This window comes from Phacochoerus africanus, chromosome 5 (assembly GCF_016906955.1).
Source record: "Phacochoerus africanus isolate WHEZ1 chromosome 5, ROS_Pafr_v1, whole genome shotgun sequence".
Classification (NCBI taxonomy): domain Eukaryota; kingdom Metazoa; phylum Chordata; class Mammalia; order Artiodactyla; family Suidae; genus Phacochoerus; species Phacochoerus africanus.
Genome location: NC_062548.1, coordinates 88,312,917 through 88,338,043, shown reverse-complemented (window position 1 = coordinate 88,338,043; position 25,127 = coordinate 88,312,917).

Sequence of the window (25,127 nt, the reverse complement as noted above, 5' to 3'; positions counted from 1 at the left end):
ATATAAGGAGTTAATATTATGACATATTTTGTCTGTAAGAATGCAGAGGGTTAATAGGATATAAGATGGAAGATAAAATCAGACTTCATATTTAGCTATAATATTTTCTTTATTTTAAAAAATTAAGGAAAACTTTTTTTTTTACAACTGTCAGTTCTGGTTTATGAATACACTAGTTGCTGTGCTTTTGAAATTTTTAAAGATCTCAACAATTTAATAACCTCTTAGAAATTAACTCAAAATAAGATACATTATCTTAAAGAATTTTGCTCAGTTCCTAATATTATAAACAATTCATAACTCAAGATTTTTATTGTTGAGATTTTAAATGTGTTTGCTGAGAACCATTAAATATTTATAAAGGAAAGTGAAGATGATTCAAAGAAATGGAAAGATATTTCATGCTCCTAGATTGGAGGAATTAGTATTGTTAAAATGGCCATACTACACAAAGCAATCTACAAATGTAATGTGATCCCCATCAATTTACCCATGGCATTTTTTACAGAACTAGAACAAATAATCATAAAATTTATATGGAACCACAGAAGACCAAGAATTTCCAAAGCAATCCTGAGAAAAATGAATGAAGCTATAGGCATAACCTTCCCAGACTTCAGAAAATGTGACAAAGCTAAAGTAATCAAAAGAGCACAATACTGGCACAAAAACAACATATGGGTCAATAGAACTGAAAAGAGTACCCAGAAATAAAACCACACACCTACAGTCAATCTTTGACAAAGGAGGTAAAAATATTCAATGGAAAAGCCAATCTCTTCAGCAAGCGGTGATGAAGCAGCTGGACAGCCAAATGTAAATCAATCAAGTTAAAACACACCCTCATACCATACAAAAAAGTAGACTCAAAATGGCTTAAAGACTTAAATGTAAGACATGACACCATAAAACTCCTGGAAGAGAACATAGACAAAACATTCTCTGACATAAATCCTAGCAATATTTTCTTAGGTCCATCTCCCAAGGCAAAAGAAACAAAAGCAAAAATAAACAAACGAGAACTAATCAAACTTGTAAGATTTTGCATGGCAAAATAAAATGAAAAGACAACCTACAGAATGGGGAAAACATATTTGCAAATGACGTGCCTGACAAGGGTTTAATTTCCGAAATATATACCAACAACTCATACCAACTCAATAACAAAACCCAATCAAAAACTGGAAAGAAGACCTAGATAGACATTTACCCAAAGAAAACATTCAGATGCAATATGCACATGAAAAAGTACTTAACATCTTTATTTTTATTTTATTTTTATGCTACACCTGTGGCATATGGAAGTTGCCAGGCTAGTAGCTGAATTGGAGTTGCAGCTGCAGGCCTACACCACAGCCATAGCAATGCCAGATCCAAGCCACATCTGTGACCTATGCCACAGCTTGCAGCAATGCCAGATCCTTAACCCACTGAGCAAGGCCAAAGATCAAACCTGAATCCTCATGGAGTCTATGTTGGGTTCTTAACCCACTAAGCCACAATGTAAACTCCATCATCACTCAATCTTAGAGAAATGAAAATCAAAATTATATGAGGTAGCACCTCACACTGGTCAGAAGAGCCATCATCAAGTCTACAAATAATAAACACTGGAGAGGGTGTGGAGAAAAGAGAACTCTCCTACATTGTTGGTAGAAATGTAAATTGATGCAGTCACTATGGAGAACAATATGAACGCTCCTTAAAAAACTGAAAATAGAGTTACTAGTGATCCAGCAATCCCAATTCTGGGGATATATCTGGAAAATATGAAAACTCTAATTCAAAAAGATACATGAACTCCAATGTTCATAGCAGCACTAATTACAATAGCCAAGGCATGGAAGCAACCTAAGTGTCCATCAAGAAGTTTTGTGTGTGTGTGTGTGTGTGTGTGTGTGTGTGTGTGTGTGTGATGGAATATTACTCAGTCGTAAAAAAGAATGAAATAATTCCATTTGCAACAACATGGATAGACCTAGAGATTATCATACTAATAGAAGTAAATCAGAGAAAGGCAAATACCATATGGTACCACTTATATAAGGAATCTAGAATAATTATACAAATGAAATTATTTACAAAACAGAGATGATTCACAGACTTCAAAAACAAACTTATGGTTACCAAAGGGGAAAGTTAGGGAAGGGATAAATTGGGAGCTTGAGATTAACGAAGACAGAAAACTGTATGTATATAGTATATATGAAATAGATAAACCAGAAGGTCCTACTGTATAACACATGTAACTATATATAATCCCTTATAATCCATATATATATATATATATATATATATATACTGCTATACACCAGAAATTAACACAACATTGTAAATCAACTACACTTCAATTTAAAACATTTTTTAAAAATGTTTGCAAAGCAAAAGTGGAAAAAGTTTTTTTAGGTGGAGAAAATTGCGTGAGTAAAGGCACATCAAAAAGGAGCATGTCAAGAGTTAATTAACCTTTCCACAGGAAAGAAACTCATGGACTTGGAGAACAGATTTGTGGTTGCCAAAGAGGATGGGAAGGGAGTGGGCTGGACAGGGAGTCTGGGGTTAATAGATGCAAACTATTGCATTTGGAGTGGATAAGCAATGACATCTTTCTCTATAGCACAGAGAACTCTGTCTAGTCACTCATGATGGAACATGATGAAGGAGAATGTGAGAAAAAGAATGTATGTATATGTGTGACTGGGTCACTTTTCTATGCAGTAGAAATTGACAGAACACTGTAAACCAACTATAATGGAAAAAATAAAAATCATTTTAAAAAAAGAGTTAATGAGATGTCGGCTGTCTCTTGCAGCAAATCCTCAATGCTGGAAGTGTTTCTATGAACTATCTGTCTTTCTGGTTCATGACACAGAATATAAAGTCCTGAATTTCCAATTATCATTATATGGGTAAAAATCAGCCCTAGGAGACCTGAAAGCTCAGGGCAGACCTTAGTGACCTGGTGCTTATTGGGTATCTGGGCTTATTATTGAGGGTCTGTAGGGTAAGTCACTGCTGGTGCCAAATGGGGAGGAAGCTCATCAAATAGGCTTCCTCACCAAACAGGAACTGCCATCCTTGAAGGAAATCAGGCCAAGGATGAAGTACCATGATGCAGGCTGTTGCTAAGAAGATGAGATAAATTAGAGAAGGCCTTGTATAAAAAGCATTCAATTGATATAGAAGTCAGACACATTCCAGTGTATTTTAGTGAAGGACTGAAAAATAGCCACTCTAGCTTTCTTACTATCTTTTTTCTTATTACAGGCTGTTTCTCAAAGAGGCATGCCATACAAAAGGGGTTTGCAATTACATAAGATAGGAAACACTCTATAATTTATCCTTCTCACAGAGAGTTCCAATATTTGAGTATTAAAGGCTCTGAGGAGTCCTATTTCCTTCTTCAACCCAGCGTCTCTCCCAAAGTGATTATTAACATCTCATAGACCTTATATTCTAAGCAGATCAATTTGGAAGCATTTTTCTAATGTTTCAAAAAATCAAAACAACTTCAGCTATTTTTTTGGAGGGGGGGGCAGAAATTTCATAAACATCCAGTTTTTGCTTGAAACATGACACTAAAAGATGATTACAAATACATTAGAGTACATAAAGCTGGATGAATTTCCAAGGCAGCAGGTTATCTCAGAGGTTTGATCATTGTCAAAAGTCTCTTTATGGTTTATGACCCTGTCAGAAACCCTCAGTTCTCCCATATGTACATATATGGTACTCTCTCTTTCTCAGTTAATTGTGCTATAAATAATTTCTTCTTATCTGCATATCGATTACAAGGTAATGAATGCCACTTCATGTTACGTGAAATACAAATCAAGCCCTAGACCCCCTGAGATAATTTTCTTGGCCAAACTCCCAGCCCCTGTACTTGGGATGAACTTCAATTGTGTCTCTAGGGTTAGTGAGTGTTATGTTTCTAAGTGATGATCTGTTTATTTCATGCCACATTTGCAAGCTGTCTTTTCCTCAAAAGTACCATTAAGTTTTATATTGAGAATTTTAAGGTGTTCAGTTCACTTTATTTTTGTAAATGTTCTTTATTCAAATTTATCTCAATGTACAATTTGTTCATACCTCATCTCTCTAGAGAGCTTTAAGGTTATGCTTTCCCTACAGGGGCTTACAGGAAAAAAAAAAAGCGGTAAAATTCACAGTTGACAAAAGCATATTTTCTTCTTCTCATTCTTTAACATGCTTGCTCCAATGAAAATAATGCCTTGCTTGCTGATGAACCAAAAGAAGACTTCTCATTCACTGGCTCTCCTCTTTGTATAAAGTCACATACCTGTGCCAATTATTTTTGGAAATGCTAGTACAGTCTCCTTCTTTAAATAAAACTTGGGGTATAAATTTCACATTGGAAATTTATTTGATATCAGTGAGAAAAAATATTTCCATCTGAAAGATATTATCTTTGAGATTGAGTCAGGATCCATGCTGAGAAAAGGATCGAGGAGATATAACTACAGTTGAAGAAGTGAAACTCATTGTATAAAATATTTTGAAACATAGAAGCAACATACAGTGAGGGCCAAAGATTGGAAAGAGTATTTCCTTTGACAATTTTGAATAGCCATATCTTTATTTCAGTGCTAAAATGCTCTGTGCATTAATAATCATTTCTCCCAATATCAATGCTTAAATAATTTCCTCCTAAAGGATAAAGACAGGCACTAGACATTATATTTGTAATATTAAACTCAACTATTTTATCCTGAAACTCAAACCACATGTGACTCAAAGGGATTTCAATTATTTTCTGAGATATAGGGGTTTTCTTTTGGTCATAAGACTCTTTGACCTTTTTTTCCTTGGACACAAAATTATAAATTTAACAAAAAACATTTCACACTTCAAATCCACCAAGGTCTATGTAGGAAAACCTTTAAAATAGTATATTTGGAAAAAGAACATGTCTCCAATCACTTATAAATGATATCCTTTTGCTGTTTAGGAGATGGGTATCAGTAATGTGTTTAAATGAGAAGAAAGTGTTAATTGCAGGATCACTCTGCAAGGTCATATTTTACATACACCTCTTGTAACAGCAGTTGGCTTGTGACAAAGGACCCCAATACACCTGAGCCATAAGTGATTTCCTTCTGAAATAAACCAGAGTAAGATGAAATATTGCAAAAAGTAAGCCCAAAGGATATTCAATACACATAATCACTGCAGGGAAAATACTTTAACATTTTGTTAAATTGAGGATCCACAAATGTGACTTTCATATTTTCACTCTTGAGCTCAATTGCATCCTTGTGGTTTCAATGCGTTTCTCATTAAAACACATTGTTGAAATCTTAAACAGCTATTTTCATCTTCTTTATTCTGTTTAATTACACAGATTTCAGGTTCTAATTGTCTTTTGCTCTCTTGACCTCATCAGGCAAATAAGGCTGTTAAAGCTAGAAAACATACTTCTATGAAGAACATAATAAATTTTAAAATCTATATTGGTGTAATTTTTCTCGCCCAATGTTGAAAATGGATTTTTCAAAATACAATTGGATTAATGAGTTTTTCTTACATCTATTTTCTTTTTATTACGTATTTCATGTTTTAATATTTTAATGTAGTTCATTCAGTTACTCAGGGAATAATTTTCTATGCCGCCCTTTAATTCGTGGCTTCTCAAAATAATAAATTTGCATCGCAAATATTATATTTTTATTATGTGTAAAATCCCATAGCTTGCTTGCTAATCAGTATGCTTGTATGCTAGGACATTTGTCTATTTTTTGAATATATATAAGTTTAATATATTTAATATATGTATCTTTAAATATAAGTATTTGATCTTGAAGGAGAAATCTGGCAATACCTCCAACTTACTCTTGATTTTTTTTTCTTTTTTTTTAGGCATTGCGTTGTGGAACAAACCTGGATATATTTCTAACTTACGAGTCACTAAAATTTCCAAAGATAATTCAAAATTATAGATAACTGAAAAGGCATTACTTCTTTTTCCCAAATTTATTCTTCTAAGATGCATGCTTTAAATAGTGCATCACCTGATCTGAGTCTTCTACTCGCTGCTTACTCTTCATTTGAGGCGCCAACAAGCAGTAGCAGAGTCTACAGATATTGCTAAGAGAAAGGCCTGACCAGCATCCATCAGGATGGAAAATGCCTTCCAGATTTTACCACAAGTCTTAGAGCAGCACAGGAATAACTGAGAAAATGAAGTGACTGTGTGCCTGCTAAGGCATCTTACTCAGTGCTGCTTGTACTACTGGGAAGAGGAGAAGGTGAGATGAGGCTCTAAAAGACTCTATTCTCTAGGAGCAGTGATTCTGCCCAGCAAGGAGCCTCTTCCTGACATCCAGGTGCAGCTGAAGGATTTTTACACTGTCCTATTTTTTTGTTGCTCATATTTTCAGTAAAAGAGCAAGTTGAAACGACAAAATCAAGTTCCTCTACTTGAGATTTGGAGAGCTAGCTAACAACTGTAAACTTTGACTTTTTAATCTGAAAAATGGAGAAATTAATATTACTTAATTTTTAAAGTTTTTATAAAAATAAATTAGTTAATCCCTATTAGTAGTGTGCCTGGTCAATACTTATCTATTATTAATTTTCAAAAATAACATTAACTTCTCTGAGCCTTTTGGTCTTTTTTTTTATCAGTTAAGTGGGGTTAATAGTGTCATTTTTTACTTATTGTTTTACAGAGTGAAGGATCTAATATATAATTAAACACTAGGTATGGTGCACGGCATGGCTACATGGTTAGAAAAGGTTAGTTCCCTGCTTGCCCTCTGGAACAACAGTAAATCTCAAGAATTTGCTTGAGTATATAGAAAGTATAGAACATTTTGCTGTATATCTGTCACCTATTTTTAAAAATCCATCTCTCAGCTGAGCTTTTGTTTATAAAACTCTGTCTTTAGAAAAACTGTAAAACTGCAAACTTGACAGGCTTTTTGTTTCTTTTCTGGCTTTGGGTGCCTCTGTCCTCTTTGGGATTGTCACTCACTCTTGGGGTCTGTCCTCAGTGTCAGCCATGGTCAGCCCTCGGTATTGAGAAGTTCCTTATTTAGAAATAGATGTTCTTAAAATACGAGAAGAATGGAAGATTCAAAAAGTGGTTGAATAGAGGGTAAAATCATGTTTGAACTGGTTTCCACGCAACTTGAGCACATTACTGCTGAAGGACAAGCATTGGGCCACACGGACTGTTTGCTGGAGAAGGACTCTGCACTAGCAAGGTAAGGCACGGCTCTGCTCCCACCAGTTCTGACTTGAGCTAGTTGCTTCAGCCTCTCTCAAAGGCACTTTCCCTGGCCCTTAAGTGAGGTAGACCAAATTTGCTTCTCAGGATTGTTCTGAGGCTCAGAAATGAACTAGGTAGTGATCTAAGTAGGATGAAATGGTATTATGGTAAAACGGTATTACCAGTTTATCAAACGGTATTATGATAAATTTACTGGAAAGAAAGGACAAAGGGAAGGTTCATCAGAAAGCAATAAGGCAAATGTTGAAGAAAATTAAACCACCCTAACTTATCAAATAGGGACTGCTTTCTGGAATTCACCTGCTTTTTATACGTTCCTCCTTTTGTTCTGAGCAGAAGCATGGTCAAGCCCCTTCTTTCCCTGCCCACTCTTTATTGCAATCCCAGCTGGAATGTATTTTTAGATTATCCCTAAACAATTCAGTGTGAAAAATGAAGCCAACCTAATTTGAGGAAACATGAAAAAAGGGGGCTGATTCTTCTACCTTGAGAGTTTTCCAAGTGCCAGCTGGGACAATATAGGATATTTTTAATAAGCTCTAATTCTAAATACTTTTTTGTGGCAGAGTTAAATTTATTGGGAAACTTTTACTTTATTTGATCTTTTTTTTTCTTTTTAATGTGAAAGCAAAACCTCCAATATGTTGCCATAATACAATAAATACAATTTTCCAAACCTGAAACCATGGCAACAGTTTTAAATAATAGAATATGATTGGCTACATATGAAAAAATAAAACCACATTCTAAATAATTAAATTGTTTCTCAATGTAAAATAATAATATCCCAAGCATTTTCATGTTTTTTGTGTACAATATGATTCACTGTTTCAGTCTGTAGGGAAGCCTATAATTACCAGACTATCTCTCATATACTACATTCTTTTTGCCACTAATCCATGAATTAAAATGATAATTCAAAGAAAATAACTTGTCTGAAAATGAAAACCCTGAGAATTACATCCTTTAGAATGAATTATTTTTATCTTGGTCCATCCAATTGAGTACATTTTCTATGATTTTGGAGGAAGGGTTTTATAGTTTTTTAAAGTGGTCAAAGTAGCAATAGTGATTTAAATATGATGCTGTCGATTTGGCCTCAGATATCTGTATTCCTCTATCCAGAAGATTAAACAAATAGGCAAAGGCTTTTCATTGACACAAAGTCTGTTCAAGCAACAAAAATCTGCTGAAAAGAGAAAATTTTAATTCAAGCATCCAGATGTTTTAGCTTCCTAGTGGGCATTTGGCATCAATGCAGCAAAACATCTGCCTGGTTAAAATTGCTCCCTTTCCACTGCATTGTTTAGCAGAACCTTCCGAAAAGCAGACCATAGTGGAATCACTACCAACTTCCAAGTCAGAATTCAAACCATATTCCCTATATGCTGACTTGAGGAATAATGTTATGGGAATATATAAATAGATAAATGACTGGATAACAATAAATAAAAGAATAATTCATACACATGAAAGGTTCAGGCAGTGATAGTCACACATATGGTCCTGCTAAGTGAAAAAGAAATTCCTATATCTAAATATAGCATCTGTACCAGAACTAGTGAATAATGTTTTATTTCTCCAAAGGTCAATATAATATTACTTAGTCTGCCAAATTCTAATAGTTACAGCCCAGTCATTAGCGGCCAAGTCAGAGAAGGTATTAATGATTTTGACCCTAGAAATTTCAACCCTATTTTCAATGAATTAATCAGAGGAAGGCATACACCTCTCTTCAGTGCCTTGAATATGACATATCTGAGTTTCTGTTCAGAATGTATCTCAAAATCATGTGTGCTGTTGATAAATATTTATGGGGAGTAAAAGAGTATGTTCACATATTTCTCAACATGCTGTGATCCATCTTGTAGTTTCAGCAAAGATTCTGTTGTACAACAGAGCATTTAATTTTCATAAGGGTACTGACCTGACCAGTAAAACCAATCTTCTTGTCAGGATTACAAGGACCCTTTTTTAAAATAAATGTTTAAATTTTTAAAAGATTTTTCTCTGAGAATCCCAACTGTTATAGAGCTCTTTCCCAAACTGTTTATTTATAATAAACCAGGCATGTTAAGACCTATTTCCAAGTAACTGTATACTGCACTTCTTTTATATGGCTTACTTAGCATCTATTACCAGCTCAACTTGGCCATATAGTAAGGAGAAAAATGTGCATTATAAAAATAAAGAAGCATGAATATTATCATAAGCTGCCCACAAATGAAACAGAAATGTTATCAAATCTGTATTTTGCTGACCAGTATTTGATGTGTGTGTGCATTTCTTGTAAGAGTAGATAAATGAGGGAATACTGATTAAACATTTCAACTGCTGTATCCATTCTGGCTTTGATTATAAAAATATAGCAAAGAACACAGCTAATCCATTCCTTCTGTCACACACCCACTTTGAGCTTAGCTCAGGAAATCCCAAAATTCATCCTGTGAAACTCAAAGACTTTAAAGATTTCAATACTACAGGGTAAGCTTTCATGTAGAATGAATTTTAACTCATACCTTTCATAATTATTTTATTGAAATGTTACATTTAAAGTGTCTTCATAATATCTCTTTTTATCAATTCAATAAGTTTGTTTAAAAGGTGATTAGTCATATTATTTCAGAGGTCATCCCATATACAATTGCAGAGTCAGAAAGAATCCTTCGAGATATATCTAAAGCAGTATCTTTAATGTATCATAATATATGGATGAATGATAGTTATCATGGACCCAGTAATCAGTATTTTAGAAATACTGGTAAAACTCTCATAAAGAAAAAGATCAAAAGTATATTACTTTTCTTTTAAAGAACAATAGTAGATATGCTATGATTTAAGAAAATTTAAAATATTAATTGTATATTTAGAGAATTTATTTCAAAAGCATAAGCTTATTATTCATTAAAAAAGTACATTTCTGTTGCAGATGTGCATTATTTGTAAAATATGAGAATGAATATAAATAGCAATTTCACGGTTTTCCAAAATACTTACATTTTAAGTAACCAATATACTATTTTATATACTTGAAATAATTTCTTAAGATTACTTGTGCTGTCTCCTTTCAATGGAAAATACTAACCTGAAAAATTTCTTCTTTTTTTTTTATTCTTTCCTATCTACAATCAATGTTAAGTGAGAAATCATTCTTGGAATTCATACTTTAAAGTGGCAAAAAAGGGAAAAGTTATAAAATACTCTGGGGGTTAAAATCTGTATCCTGATCAGTAAATTTTATGACCTAAAGTGAGTCCCTGTGGTATCATTTATTATAGCTAAAATGATTGGAACTGGGGGCCCATGACACTATTACCTGTTTCTGTAGATTTATTGAAAATTAGCAATTCCATTTATATCTATGAGATTTCAGGGATTACACTGTTATAGACTAGAAAATTGATGGATTTATGAGTCTAGTAAATATAGCTGTACCGACTAATACACCAACAGAGAAAATTTAGGGGTTTGTACTCCTAAAGGAGTTAACCTTTGGATAAAGAAACATTTTTCAAGCAGAATGTGAGAAATTATTGAATCTATAAATTGTCACTGCTGCAATACTGATAAGAAAGAGAGAAAACCAAAGGCACATGTTTAACTTTTGTGTGAGAAAGAATGAAAAACAAAAATTACCCAGAACAATTTGTACTGTGACTTGGTTTGCTAATGTAATTGCTCACAGGGTATTTATTGCTAAACTATAGTATCACTTGGCTCTAGGTTTTCTTTTTTGCTGTCTCACTTTAAACCCTAGGATATGGCTTGTGGGAATTTCCATAACAATTTGGATCATAGATTACTTATCAAACATCCCTCAAACCCTTAGCACTGTCTCTGGTACAAAGAGGACATATAAATAATGGTTGTTGATAACTCAAATACATACTGACTGCCTCTGATTTACGTTAATACCAGAGATGCCAGCTCAGCTTTCAAATAATTCTGTGGAGATGATTTGCCTCCCAGAGAACTTGACCATGCCTTCCATGTTAGAAAGTGGCCATAGGATTTATATCTTTGAAACTTTATTAGACATAAAAGTTTACTAAATTATAGTGTGATGGCACACACCCATGAAATGTCCTTACTACTTTGTTTCTTTTTTATTATTATCATTTTTAACCAAGCAATACATACATATAAGTAGTTTGTGGTGGAGCTGATATTAACTTCTTCACACTGCATGGGTGTACTGGTTACTGATAGCTAGCATCTATTCTGAGAGGTTCAGGCCATGCTGAATCAGTGTTTCAGTATTTTGTACACCCTTTCCAATTTTAATAGAGATTGAAGAAATACCCAAGAAATATAATGTAATCCCTGCCAACAAAAATATTAATTTTTAATGACAATCATTTATACATATGTATATTTACACATATATAAATATATACATATATGTACACATATGTTTATATGTTGATATATATATTCACATACAGAGAAATGGGCTTGGTAATAAAAATTCAGGACATCTCCTGAGGATGAGGCAGATATCTGGTAAGTAATGGGGCTTGATTTGAATCTTGAAAGATGATGAGGTTTTCTTAAATGGAGTTGAGTGAGGGGAATGTTTCCAAGAGCAGGAATTCCTAGTTTAATGTAAACAGATCTAATGAATTTTTTTGTTTTTTATTTTGCTCATGTAATTGAAGAAACACTGACAGAAACTAATGTGGGGTAATCAAAGAGGAAAGAGATTAATTTAACAGTTACTTTCATTTGTTAATGATATTCCTCTAGTTGTCCACCTGACAGGTGAAATACCTGTGGTAAAAGCTAGACAAATATTTTAAAGCATTTCTGACTATTGTCATGGAACAATGACATGTGGAGTCTAAACAAGATGCATGCAGAATTTAACATGTAGAATTTAAATAAGAGGCATCTAATTATATTCTCTTACCATATCATATTCTCCTTACTTCCTGTATATATCTTATGTGTAAGTTAAACAGGGGTATTCAGACTTGGTTTATTTACCATTTATATTCCTTACAAAATTCTTTTTAGACTGATACTGAGAGCTGACAAATGACAGCATACAGGAAAAATAATAGGAATGAACCCACTAGTTCCATAAATGCCTTTTTGAAACAAAATCTACATAATTTCTTTTTTCATTAAAATTCACACCATGAAAGTCAATTTTTGTTTTCTTAATAACAGATGAAAATTGTTTTTTAAGGTCTTTACATGCCAGCATATTGCCTTTTCCCTGGTCTAATACTAAGTGACAACCCCGCATTGAGCAATTTTAAACCTGGTGTTCGATTTACAGCGGACATGTTGAAATTTGTGACAAATGAAATAGATATTTAATGACACCTAATGTGTAGTGATACAGCATAATGTAGGTTGTTTGGTTTAGAAAAAAACTTGTAAATGTTATGCCACCAGAGCAGAGCAGTTGAAAGCTTAGCATAATTCCATAAGATATTCAGCTACAGAAAGATTTCGTAACGAAAAGATCAAGAAAATAATACATTTACTTGAGAATGTGAAAATTACCTTGGAACTTACTTTGCTATTTGCATTCCATCTTGGAATAAGCCAAGGTGCTTGAAGCTTAAGTTTTTTTTTCTTTCTGTTTAGTGGAGGTTCTTAGGTTTCAAGAGGATAAGTATTTGTTTCTGAGTAAGCATACTTCGGAATTTAAGAGAGAATACAAAATTACTCTAAGTAACCATCAGAATATTAATATATTTATCAAAAATCTAACACTATTCATAGAACCTATAATAAAATATCCTTAATTTGATGTAGTCAATAGACTTATTATCTTTAGTTGAAAGTATGTATATGTGTGTATACATACACATATATATTTGAAAAATATAATAAAATATAAAAATCACTAATAATTATATTAATCACCAGTATATCTGATGTATGTGTATATTAACATTTGGGAGACCATAACATGGGCTTATAGCAACCTCTTTCCCCTTAATCAAAGAATAGTTTTGTTTTATATGGAAATCATCTTTCTAGAGGACTACAAATTAAACAATCTAGAAGAAAGACTCATTTGCCCAGCAAGTAAGATCAATTACAAATGTGCTTAAAAATAAGCGGGATCTCATTATTTCTGAGATCTCAAAGGGATCTTAGAAAAGGAGAAATAGATAGCTGGAGAGTTAAATGTTGATAAATAGATCTATTGTTTTGACCCAACAGAAATCAGTCTATAAGTAATTCAGTGGAGAAGAGTGTTTACACCAGAAAAATTTGGAGACTAGATTAACTGAGAAGGATGTTCTTATCTTACCCAATTGGGTTAAAAAGCTTGGGTATGACCAGATTAACTCTGCAAAGGGACTAAGGAAGGATTTTATTTTCTTTCCTTTTTTTTTCTCCCTGAAGGCGGTGGGGACTGGACTGGGTGGAAACAAAAGGAAGAAGGAAGAGAAGATGAAGATGGAGCCAGGAGATTACAGATCATGTTACAATTTGAAATCCTCCCTATAATTTCTCCTCTTCAGCATACCCTGACCACATAAGTTTTCAACACAGACTATCAGAAACCACAAACAATGAGTTTCTTATGGAAACCAATGAAAGCAATGCAATCTAAGTCCAGGCAGTTCAAGATAACAGAGGTATATAATTGAAAAAAGCATGATGAAGTAAGATGTAGAATCTCATAGAAAGCAAGCAGAAGGCTTCTGGAGACCCACAGAATCCAGGGAAAGGCTCAGGTCGATTTTAACTGAATCTCTGAGGGGTAGAGCAGTGCTAGCTGAATTTCGGTCATGCTCTGATATTAATTCATACCTTATGTTGTTCATAAAACATATCTCTTAATATCATGCCATTAACATTTTCTCAAACTCACTTTATTGACTGTGTATAATATTATTATGATAAAGTATTATAGCTTTTATAGTCAACCCTTTTCTATTTGTTTCCAGTTTTTTTTTCCAATTTTAAATAAAACTCTTAATAGTACTTTACATAAATTAGGCAAGCAAGTCTAATTATGTCATTGGGATGAAGGAATGTCTAATCTTGCATTGATATATTAAATGTTTATAACGATATACATTGCCAAATCTCTTTGAGATCATTTTTATTAATTTCCACTGTCACCATAAGAATATAAATGTATGTTTTATTATACCATTACCAGCACTATTATATTTTAGTGGCATATAACTGTTAACATTAAAAACATTGTCTACAGTGGTACATATACACGATGGAATATTACTCAGTCATTAAAAGGAAAGAAATAACAACATTTGCAGCAACATGGATGGATCTAGAAATCATCATGCTAAGTGAAGTCAAGTCAATGAGACACCAACAGTAAATGCTATCACTTACACGTGGAATCTAAAAAAAAGGACACAACGAACTTCTTTGAAGAACAAATACTGACTTCACATACCTTGAAAAACTTACAGTTTCCAAATGAGACAGGTTGGGGGGTGGGGAAATGCACTAGGGGTTTGGGACAGAAATGCTATAAAATTTGGTTGTGATGATTGTTGTACAGCTATAAATGTAATAAAAATCACTGAGTAATTAAAAAAAAAAACATTGTCTACAGAGATATATTTAAGTTACTTTAGAACAGTTCCAATCCTCCTCTTTCTAATTAGGAATTAGGAGTTACCAAAGCAAAGCTAGAAAACAGACAAAACTGATCATTTGAGATAGAGAATGGATATTAATGAGGATAAAGGCATATCTATTACTTTGTTATATATGGATAAGAGTTTTGCATCCTTCTGAGAGAAAACAGAGACTCAAGAGAGGTCCCAAAAGGAGACTCAGATGGAGAAAACATGGTTTACTAACAAATGAAATTTAACACAATATCCTGAAAGTCATGTGGCCACTACATGAACTAAGCTGAGATGCTAACCTAACAGCTGAGCAGACTGTTGTTACTGATTCAGACCAGACAGGCCAAGAAAGGAATACATTCTTCTGGGCACCATTTGCTTTAGAAATCGCCATCAAGGGGATCAAAGAGGTACAGGAAAGCAAGTAATTCTGAAGTCATGCATGCTGGAAAAATAAACTCTAGGAAATGTGTTTTTCTGTTCCGGGGAATGGTAGAAGACAAAGAAAAAATGTCCCTCTAGGGCTACTGACAGAGCCAGAGGGCAATGTTGATCAAAGTGGCACTAGTGTTTCCACCCAGAACAATATTGGAACTTAAAGAAAAGAGGGGCCCCAGGAAAGCGAATTTGTGGGTACTCAGAACAGTGATAGGACAACTTCCAGCCCATTGGGGCAAATTTCTGTCCAGGTAATTCTCTCCCAAACTGTTTTTTCAACACGAGGTAGAAATCAGACAGGATATGGACCTCCTTCCAGGGTTTAATGAGTTTGCATATAGCCAAGCCCACACAGTAATAAACTTCCAGAAGTCTGCCATAAGAAGCCACATAGGAGATTTTAACACAGAAATTATAAAAATTAATATATTTCTGAGAGTGCAAAATCCTATTTTCAAATTGTACACAACTTGGAATCTAATCCCTGTGTAATGCACAAATCAAAAGAGACAGAAGAAATGCTCACTTTGCATACACTATTGGTAGGATATTGGACAGCTTCGACTATAGGAGAGCAGAGAAGAGAGCATAAGAGGGAAGAAGGAAGGGAAATATTCATTTCTGTAGACTGAGGACACCTGAGATACTGTCTCTTTCTTTCAGTGGTAGGCTGGTGTAAATAGCAGCAGCTTATTCATTTCTTATTTCCTCCCAGACACCTCAGCAGAAAACCAGAAGGCTGAGACGCTCTTAAGGATAATATATCTCCTCATATCAGATCAATTTCTCCATTTCAACTTTTTGTAAATATTTAGAATAAAGTTAGAATCTCCAATTTTGCATGTAAACATGCATGCTCTCATTTTCAGGGCTTAGCCCTGAGGATTGGTGAAGAAAAGATAAACTTCTTGCCGGGAAATTTGTGGGGATGTGCTGCTGGTTCACATGTCAACCAACAGACGCAAAGAAGGAGAGAGATTCTCTGAGTGTGTTGTTTTTTCCTAATCCATATTTACTTTGCATCAGTATTGTCTGTTTATAGAACTAACTTTAATGGCTCTTATATGCTAAGACATGGAGAGATAAAGAGAAATTTTAATTTTATTGGCCCATTGAACATTCCCTATACAAGTGAAGCTAAGAATGGGTACTATGTCTATCCCTTAAAGAGAATGCATCTATAAGTGAAAATCTGAAAAAGAATGGATGTGTGTACATGTATAACTGAATCATTTTGTTGCATAGCAGAAATTAACACAACATTGTAAATCAACTGTATACTTCAATAAAACTTTACAAATGAAAAAAAAAAGAGAACGCATTATTTCTAAAGGGTTAATCTTATATTCCACAAATAGGTTTGCCACAAATAAGTATATAAATGCTTCTGAACACACCATGATGGAATTTTTCTCCTCTTTCTTTCACCCTCTGACAGGGAACACATGATTCCTGACTCTAATGTCTTGATCAAATGTACTTTGATAAGGTGAGGACAAATACATTGCTGAAGGACATTATTCTTCTAACCATAGATAAGCACGCGGGCAACTCAGCTGTCCTTATCAACATTTTAGGGCTCCTGAAACACTGCAACCAAACTGACAGCCTAAAAACATTATGAGTTTGCTGGAAAAGAGGATAACCTACCTCAGGACCAAGTTAAAGTATCCATTTTGCTTAATCACTGACTGTCTCTTCTCCTCATGCATATATCTCTGATTAGTTTTTAGTAAATGATGTTCAGTTAGGAGTTGGAAATATTTCACTGCTACTCCTTCTTCAGGATTATAATATAGGTGCTATGCTGGGAAACGTTAGGGGAAACTGATCCCCCCTATTCATTAATATTGTATGGAAATTCTCTCTCCCAGTGATACATGAGACTGTAAAGATTGACCTATGATGATGCAGTGTCGCTTCCTTTCTGAGTACACATGAAATCATACCATTGGCGCATAGCTCTGGATATTATTCCTCAAGGATATCACTGTTTCTGATTCTGCTTCTGAGGATCTTAATATGCTTGAAATTTCTGTGGTTTTCTGTGGTTTGTTCTTTGGCCAAACCTGCAGCACAGTGAAGTCCCCAAGCAGGGACTGAACCCTCACCACAGAGGTGACAACACTGGATCCTTAACCAGCTGTGCAACAGGAGGAAATTTTTATCACGAAAAGCTTCTTCCCACGGGTACTTGGTGGTGACACCCTACTGGCTAGTCTAGCATTAGCCAGTGTGTCCAGGAAGGCCACTTTCTGAGAACCTGTGGATACACTGAGCTCAGTGACATCAAGTTATCAGCACTTATTATCTGTCCAGTTTGGCAGCTTGAGTTTGATCGCTGTGGCTATGCACACATAGTTGATGACTCATAATTATTACTATTTATTTGCCTTTCAATATAACTAAATACTTTTATGAATGTGCATAAAGACACAATACCAAATACAACATTTATTCTTTTATTGGGTAAGACTTGATCATGCATCTTTTAGGAGTGTAGTACTCTGTTTTAGGTGCTGAGTGTATAAACTCTGCCTCCACAAAACTTACATTCTAATATCAAATAATGAAAAAATATAGGAAGAATAAAGTATTGTAGGGACTAGAGAGAAATAGGAGAGAAGCAAGAAGCAGGGTGGGGTGACAAGTTGGGAAATAGAAAGAAAGCAGGTAAGAGGGGTAGCCTAGATCTAGTGGTATGCCAGATACAGCTCAAATTATTACAAAAATTTCAGGAATTTCTCAAGCCTACTGTTGAACCACTGGTAGCTTAAAATCAGCTATGGGGGGAGCATTTACCTAGAACTCAGCCAATGCTACGTATCAAGACTCTCTTCCCTCCAGAGAGCCAGTCTTTAAATATTTACCTACACAGCATTGCCTAGAGTACTAAGGTTTTATAGGTGTGATGAGGTACTGAGATCATAAATTTGATGGGACACTATGGTAGAGTTGTGTACATGGCAGCAAATAATCTCTCTGGCAATTGCATTAACAACAGGCTGTGGTATGGCAATAATGGAAACATAGAAACCATTCAGAAAGCTTTTTTGCAGTTGTTACTGAAAATTATCCAGCTGAATAAAAGCAGAATTTCTCAATGTTCCAATTATTCATAAATAAGACATCTTGAAAAGATTTATATGACCTGAGTCTTGAGTTGCCTGAAAACAGACCTTTGATGGCAATGGCATGACTTCAACAAATCCATGGCCTTGGATGTCTAAGAAATGCTCACACTTCTCTTTTCAAGGTACTAGTACAATCCATTAGCTGATTGTAACTGGATATCATTAGCCTACTGATAAACTTTGGACCACAAAACAATTGTTTTAAACATATATTACTCCTGCTTAAATGCTGTGTTCTGTTCCAAAACTCTCAAAGGAAATGCTCAAACATTCACAAAATTGAGACAAGGTAAAGAAAAAACAAGAAGGGAACCTAGTTTCTGAAGTTAGAAAGGTCTCACTTTCCTCTTCCTGAACTGCTCCTTTGGGTAAAGAGAAATGGAAAAAAGGAAGATGGAATTGAATGTAACTGTGTCCAAAAATTTCCAAATCCAGCCTCTAGGTATTGGAGCTATCCCAAGCACCAAAGAAATTTGTCCTTTTAAAGAATTTCTTAAGCATCAGTGGTGTCTGATTAAAAGACCTTCTGTTTAGTGTAGCTGTCTTTTAATTATTAGATGCTATTTATATATCTTAGCTAAACACATCAAGCTTGAATGTGATGCCTGGTAACAGAGTAGGAAATATGCTGCCATTTGTTTTCTTTTCCTTTTGTTTTTCCATTAAAACCAGAGGAGTCTGTCAGTGTACTGACATCTTTCTGGAAGAAAAATACTATCTTTTTTCCTTTTTAGATAAACTTTTTGGCTGAAGTATATGATACATACATACGGCTCAATAATTATCCACCCATTGTAACTAGCAGTAAATTCAAGAACATTACCAGCATCTCAGGAAGCCCAACTTTACGTATACTCTGTCACCTCCCCCTCTACAAGTAATCACCATCCTAGCTTACAGCATTCCACATCATATTGTTACCAATATATCCTTCATTCTCGCTTTATAATCTTCATATTATTCTTGCTTTATAATAATCCACTGTTAGAAGATACCAAATGTTGAATGTATCTAATCCATTATACTGTTTATTATCATTTGGGTCACTTCCTATATTTACCTATTATAAGCAATACTGCTGTGAATAATCTTTTAAATTTCTTTTGAGGAACAAATATACATATTTCCTTTGGGCATATATTTAGAAGTGCAACTGATAAGTCAAAGTATATGCATTATCAACTTTGGTATATACTGCCAAACAGATCTCAAGAATCTCAGCGTTTACACACCAAGTCGTGTAAGAAAATTCCAGCTGTTCTACATCCTAGCAAATATATGGTATTATCAATCTTTAACTTTTAATGCTATTTCAATTCTCTGATGATTAATAAGCAAATGTTCTCATTGATACATTCAAGTTCTTTACTTTTTCTAAACATGAATTTTTGCCCTGTTGTGATATACATTTTCACTATCTTAGTTACACCATTTGATGAACAGGTCATTTTTAATGTAGTACAATTAATCTTTTTTTTTTTTTATAGCCAGCAGGTTTTTTTTTTTTTTTTGGTCCACTTATAGAAAACCTTTTATACTTCAAGGTCGTGAAGATGCTCAGGGTTTTTCCACTGAGGTTTACTAGTTTACCTTTCACATAGTGATCAAACTACAATTCATACTTGTTTATGAGGTGAAGTAGAGGTCAAGGTAATTTTTTTTCCTATATCATCATCTAATTTTTCTAGGGCCATCTTTTGAAAAGGTCATCCTTTTTCCTACTTCAAGCCTTTACCATAAATCAATTAGTATATCTGTATGAGTCTATATGGCTGAAATCCTGTGCTAATTTTTATCTCCTGGCTTCCAATGTTTCTCTCTGTGATTCCTTCTTTTCCAGCACTTTAACCTAAATTTCTCCAAGTTAGAAAGTTCTAATATTTCATCCAAGTCCTCTAGCTCTTTTCAAAAGAAACACTGTCTGTCACAAGCATGAATGCGCCTGAAGCAGAAGTCCACAAAGTTATCATTATTCACTTACTTTAAAAACTGAGGTTTGAGGAACTTAAAAATATTTTGATTGGCAAAAAATCTACATTGTGATAAGTCTGAAAGTATACAACCTGAGCTCCCAGTTTACTTCTAATTTCTTGTGTTGTATCATGACTAATATACATTTGCCACTTACTAAAAATTAAGTAAAATTTGTTAAAATTAAAAACCATTGTATTCATTTTTTTCAAGAGTACCAAAAGTAAAGGCTAATTTAAAAGATATTGAATAAAATTGAGAATGTCAAATTCACCAGTAAAGAGTTGTTATTTCTGAAATATAGAAGTGTTTTTCAGAAATAAGCTGACTTTAAGCATCTCAGAGACATAGGAAATATGAGTTCAAAAACATAGAATTGATCAAAGTAGTACTTTGAAGTCACTTGACGTTATTAAATTTGGAGCCAGTTTAGTACTATGCAACCAAATCTTGGCTTCTGACTTTCAGGAAAATACAATTATATACCATTAAGGGGGGGGGGGGATAAAAACAACAATCAATTGCCTTTAAAACTGTATGTAACAGTTCGGATTCCAATAGGAAATAAGTGGTGCACTTAAATTATAATAAATCAAGGACAGGATGGGTTATTTATAAAGGCGCTCTTTGTGGGTGCAGGGAACCAGAGGGATAGTGCAATAACCTGAGATTAGGAGCCATAAAGCTCTAACTCCTTAGACGTAAAGAAACAAAGAAACCATTATAGAACCAGAAGAAGAGAGGAAAACAAATAAGTCCACCTTGACAGGAAAAGTCATCTTGGTTTGAGGAAAAAAAAAAAACCCAACTTAAAACACCCCCCAAAAAACCCTTTATCAAAGAACTAAAATTGATTCTAAAGCCTTAAAATTAAATTCTGCTTTTAATGTCCCAGGAAGGAGCCTTTGGCCTTACATCATAATTCTTTCCAAATAAGGGATACAAAGCCAAAAAAAAACTCTATATAGAGAGAGTTTTCCCTACAGAGAAATCAAGACCCAGAATACTCTGACCTGAACCTCCCTGCTTCTCTCCAGCTCCCTATTGACTAAACCCAACCAGAGGTCACAGGACGTGGGAAGCCACTGGTGTATATTCATATAGACCAATCTCTCCAGATGTGAGGCAAAGCTGGGGACAGTAGGAGAAGAGTGGGAGACATCTAAGAAAAGGGATTTGAAATTTTACCTTTGCTGTCCTATCTTTACTTTTTGGTGCTTCTGCAGGTTTAATTATTATATGTTAAAATATAATTTCAAATAAATTAGACTTTGTATATTCAAGGAGATTAGGTTCAGAGAGATGATGAGTATTTAACTCTACAGTAAGAATAGATGTGTATCTGGTGCATGTAAGAAAGATCTGGAATGAGTTTTAGAGGAGAGGTGAGGGATATACACGCATCAGAAAGATTCCTCAGAAGGTTCTATTACAATAGTTATGGAAATAAAAGGACATAATTAGTTCACCTGGGAACATTTTCAAGTCCTTTAAAAACCATTTGGCATTGCTATTCCCTTTAAGGAAAACTAGATTAAAGAAACCAGTAATTAAAATAGAGAGATTCAGTTACGCTTAATGGAGATATTCTCTACTGAAACACTAGGAATAATGTTGGTTTGAAGCATTACAGTGATTTAAGATATAAGAAGTAGAAGCACAGAGCTGGCTAAGGTAGAGTATTTATAGACAGTTTGGGGATGTTAATCAAAACTTAACCAGGAAGGTTTAGAAAGGAATAGATACTTTATTAGGTAAAGTTCAATCTACAACCATGAGTCAATTGAAAGTTAATAGCAGCTTTGTTAAAGGTCATAGATAAATGGCTACTGTAGTTTTAATGAATATTTTATTCATGTCACCTTTAAATTAGTTAAATTTGGAAAGAGTAATGATGTAATGGCAAAGGCTCCCTCCAAGAGCTTTAAAAGCAAAAGTTAAAGTCGTTAGTAACAGTTGTAGTTCTCTGATACAAGGTTTTAAGACACTGGGAGTCTTTTTTTCTTTCTTTTTAACATGCATTGCATATTAGAACTTGTCTTAAACATTTATGTTTTATAGAAACAATACATCAGAAAGAACAGGGTATTTACAATAATATAGAACTCATTTTGAGCCCACACTCCATCAGTTATTACAGTAGCAAAATTAGGGGATATTATTTAAATCATTTATTTGAGCTTCAGTTTTCTGAAAAAGGGTAATTTTTTTATCTGTATAATGATTTTTTTTTCTATTATAGCTGGTTTACAGTGTTCTGTCAATTTTCTACTGCAGAGCATGGTGACCCAGTTCACATACATGTATACATTATTTTTTCTCACATTATCATGCTCCATCATGAGTGACTAGACATAGTTCCCAGTGCCTCACAGCAGGTTCTCATTGCTAATTCATTCCAAAAGCAAATGGTATTTTTTTTTTAAATTTTTGAACATTGAGTGAGTTATCATTTACCCTCTCCAGTTTTGTTTCTGTAAGAATAGAGCTTTCTCTATGTGGTTCAATAGCCTGCAAATCTAATAGAATAAACAGAGAGACCCTGGGAATTTTCCTTGTAAACAGTATGATATTGAGCATTATAAAACTGAAACTCATTAATTATGAGGGCCAGTTTTAGTAGAGACGATATAGAAGAGCTACAGTCAGAGAAAAACTGCATGTAGCATATCTAGATGAAGCCTTCAGACATTAAGGGGAAGGAGCCTAAACAGAAGAGGCCTGGACTGGTGGAGGCAAGCCCAGCCTCTGAGTCATGACTCAGAAACAAGTATCAGAGGTGAGAAATCAGAGAACAAGATGAGGTAAAAGGAAAGAGGCCAATAGAACAAGAATAGATGGGCTGTTCAAGTGCACAGAGGAAATGTACTTGGATCAAATTTAAAGGGCAATGAGTAGACACACCAATGCACAGTCTGACAGATCTTCTGGGCCCCTGCAGACATTATTCCTGCTATAACAACAAGATGCCCTAAAAAGAGCCATAAAATATGGAATATTTTAATTTCCTTCCTTAGTAATCAGAGACTTAAGCTTTATTAGATAAAGCTTGTAAGGCATTCTGGGACCAGATAATACTAATTATTACTTAAATGTAACTTAAAATTCTCTTGTCACATGCCCAAATATTATATTTTGCCTAGCACTTAAAACTGGTAGATGCCTTTTAAAAAGTAAATTTTCAAATAAAATGTTAACTACTGAATAACTGCTTGACTACTTGAAAAACAAACCCATGGTTTGAAAGTCTAATAGGAACTGACTTAGTCTAAACACCATAAATCTTAGGTTCACTTGCCTAAAGTGTTAGTAAAGCATGATTCAAAAACACACTACACATAAAATGAACTTGTCTTCTATTTGTGATTAATTGCCTTTGGAAATACCAGACAAGGGGGAAAAAAACATTTATTTCCTTTCACCTCCTTGGTTAAATTCCTAAGTATTTTATTATTTGCATTGTAATTATAAATGGGGTTGTTTCCTAAATTTCACTTTTGCTAGCTCACTGTTACCATATAGAAATGCAACAATTTTTTGTACATTGACTTTGTATCTTGCACCTTTATTACATTTGTTTATTTTTTCTAGTAGCTTTTTGGCAGAGTGTTTAGGGTTTTCAATATGTAAAATCACATCATCTCTAAATAGTGACAGTTTTACTTCTTCCTTTCCAATTTTATGCTGCTTTTATTTCTCTTTCTTGCCTAATACTCTGGTTAGATCTTCCAATATGTTGAACAAGAGTGGTGAGAGTGGGCATCCTTGTTCCTGATCTTAAAGGGAAAGCTTTCGATTTTTCACCACTGAGTATGTTAGATGTGGATTTGTCCTATATGTCCTTACTATGTTGAGGTACATCCTATACCTACACTACTGAAATTTTTATTGTAAATGAGTCTTGAATCGTGTCAAATGCTTTTACTGCTTCTATTTAAATGATCATATGGTTTTACCCTTCGTTGTTAATATGCCATGGCACATAGATTGATTTATGAACATTGAACCATCCTTACATCCCTAGAATAATCTCACTTGAACATGATGTATGATATTTTTGATGTATTATTGAATTATATTTGCTAGTATAGTAAGATTATTGCATCTATATTCATCAGAGATACTGACATAATTTTCTTTTTTTGTAGTGTCTTGATCTGGTTTTGATATCCGGATGATTCCAAACTTAGAAAATTAATAAGGAAGTATTTCCATCTCTTCAATATTTTGGAATAGTTTGAGAAGAGTAGGTATTAAATCTTCTTTGAATATTTGGCATAATTCATCTGTGAAGCTCTTTTATCCTAGACTTTTGTCTTTTGGGGAAACTTTTTGAATACTGTCTTAATCTCTGCACTAGTGATTGTTCTATTCAGATTTTCTATTTTTTCATGATTCAGTTCTAAAGGATTTTATGATTCTAAGAATCTGTCCATTTCTTCTAGGTGGTCCAATTTGATGGTATATAGCTGTTCAAAATATTCTCTTATAATCTTTTGTATTCTGTGTTATCTATTTTAATTTCTTCTCTTTCATTTCTGAGTTTATTTATCAGAGCAGGGCCTTCTCTTTTTTCCTTTTCCTAACAAATTTGTCAGGTACCAAGAAAAAGAACAAATGAAGACCAAAGTTAGTAGAAGGAGGGAAATTATAAAGATTTGAGCAAAAATAAATAAAATAGAGACTAAAAACTTTATAACTTTTTAAAGTGGTTATGGAGGGATTAATGAGGACTTGGATTTTTTTCAATAT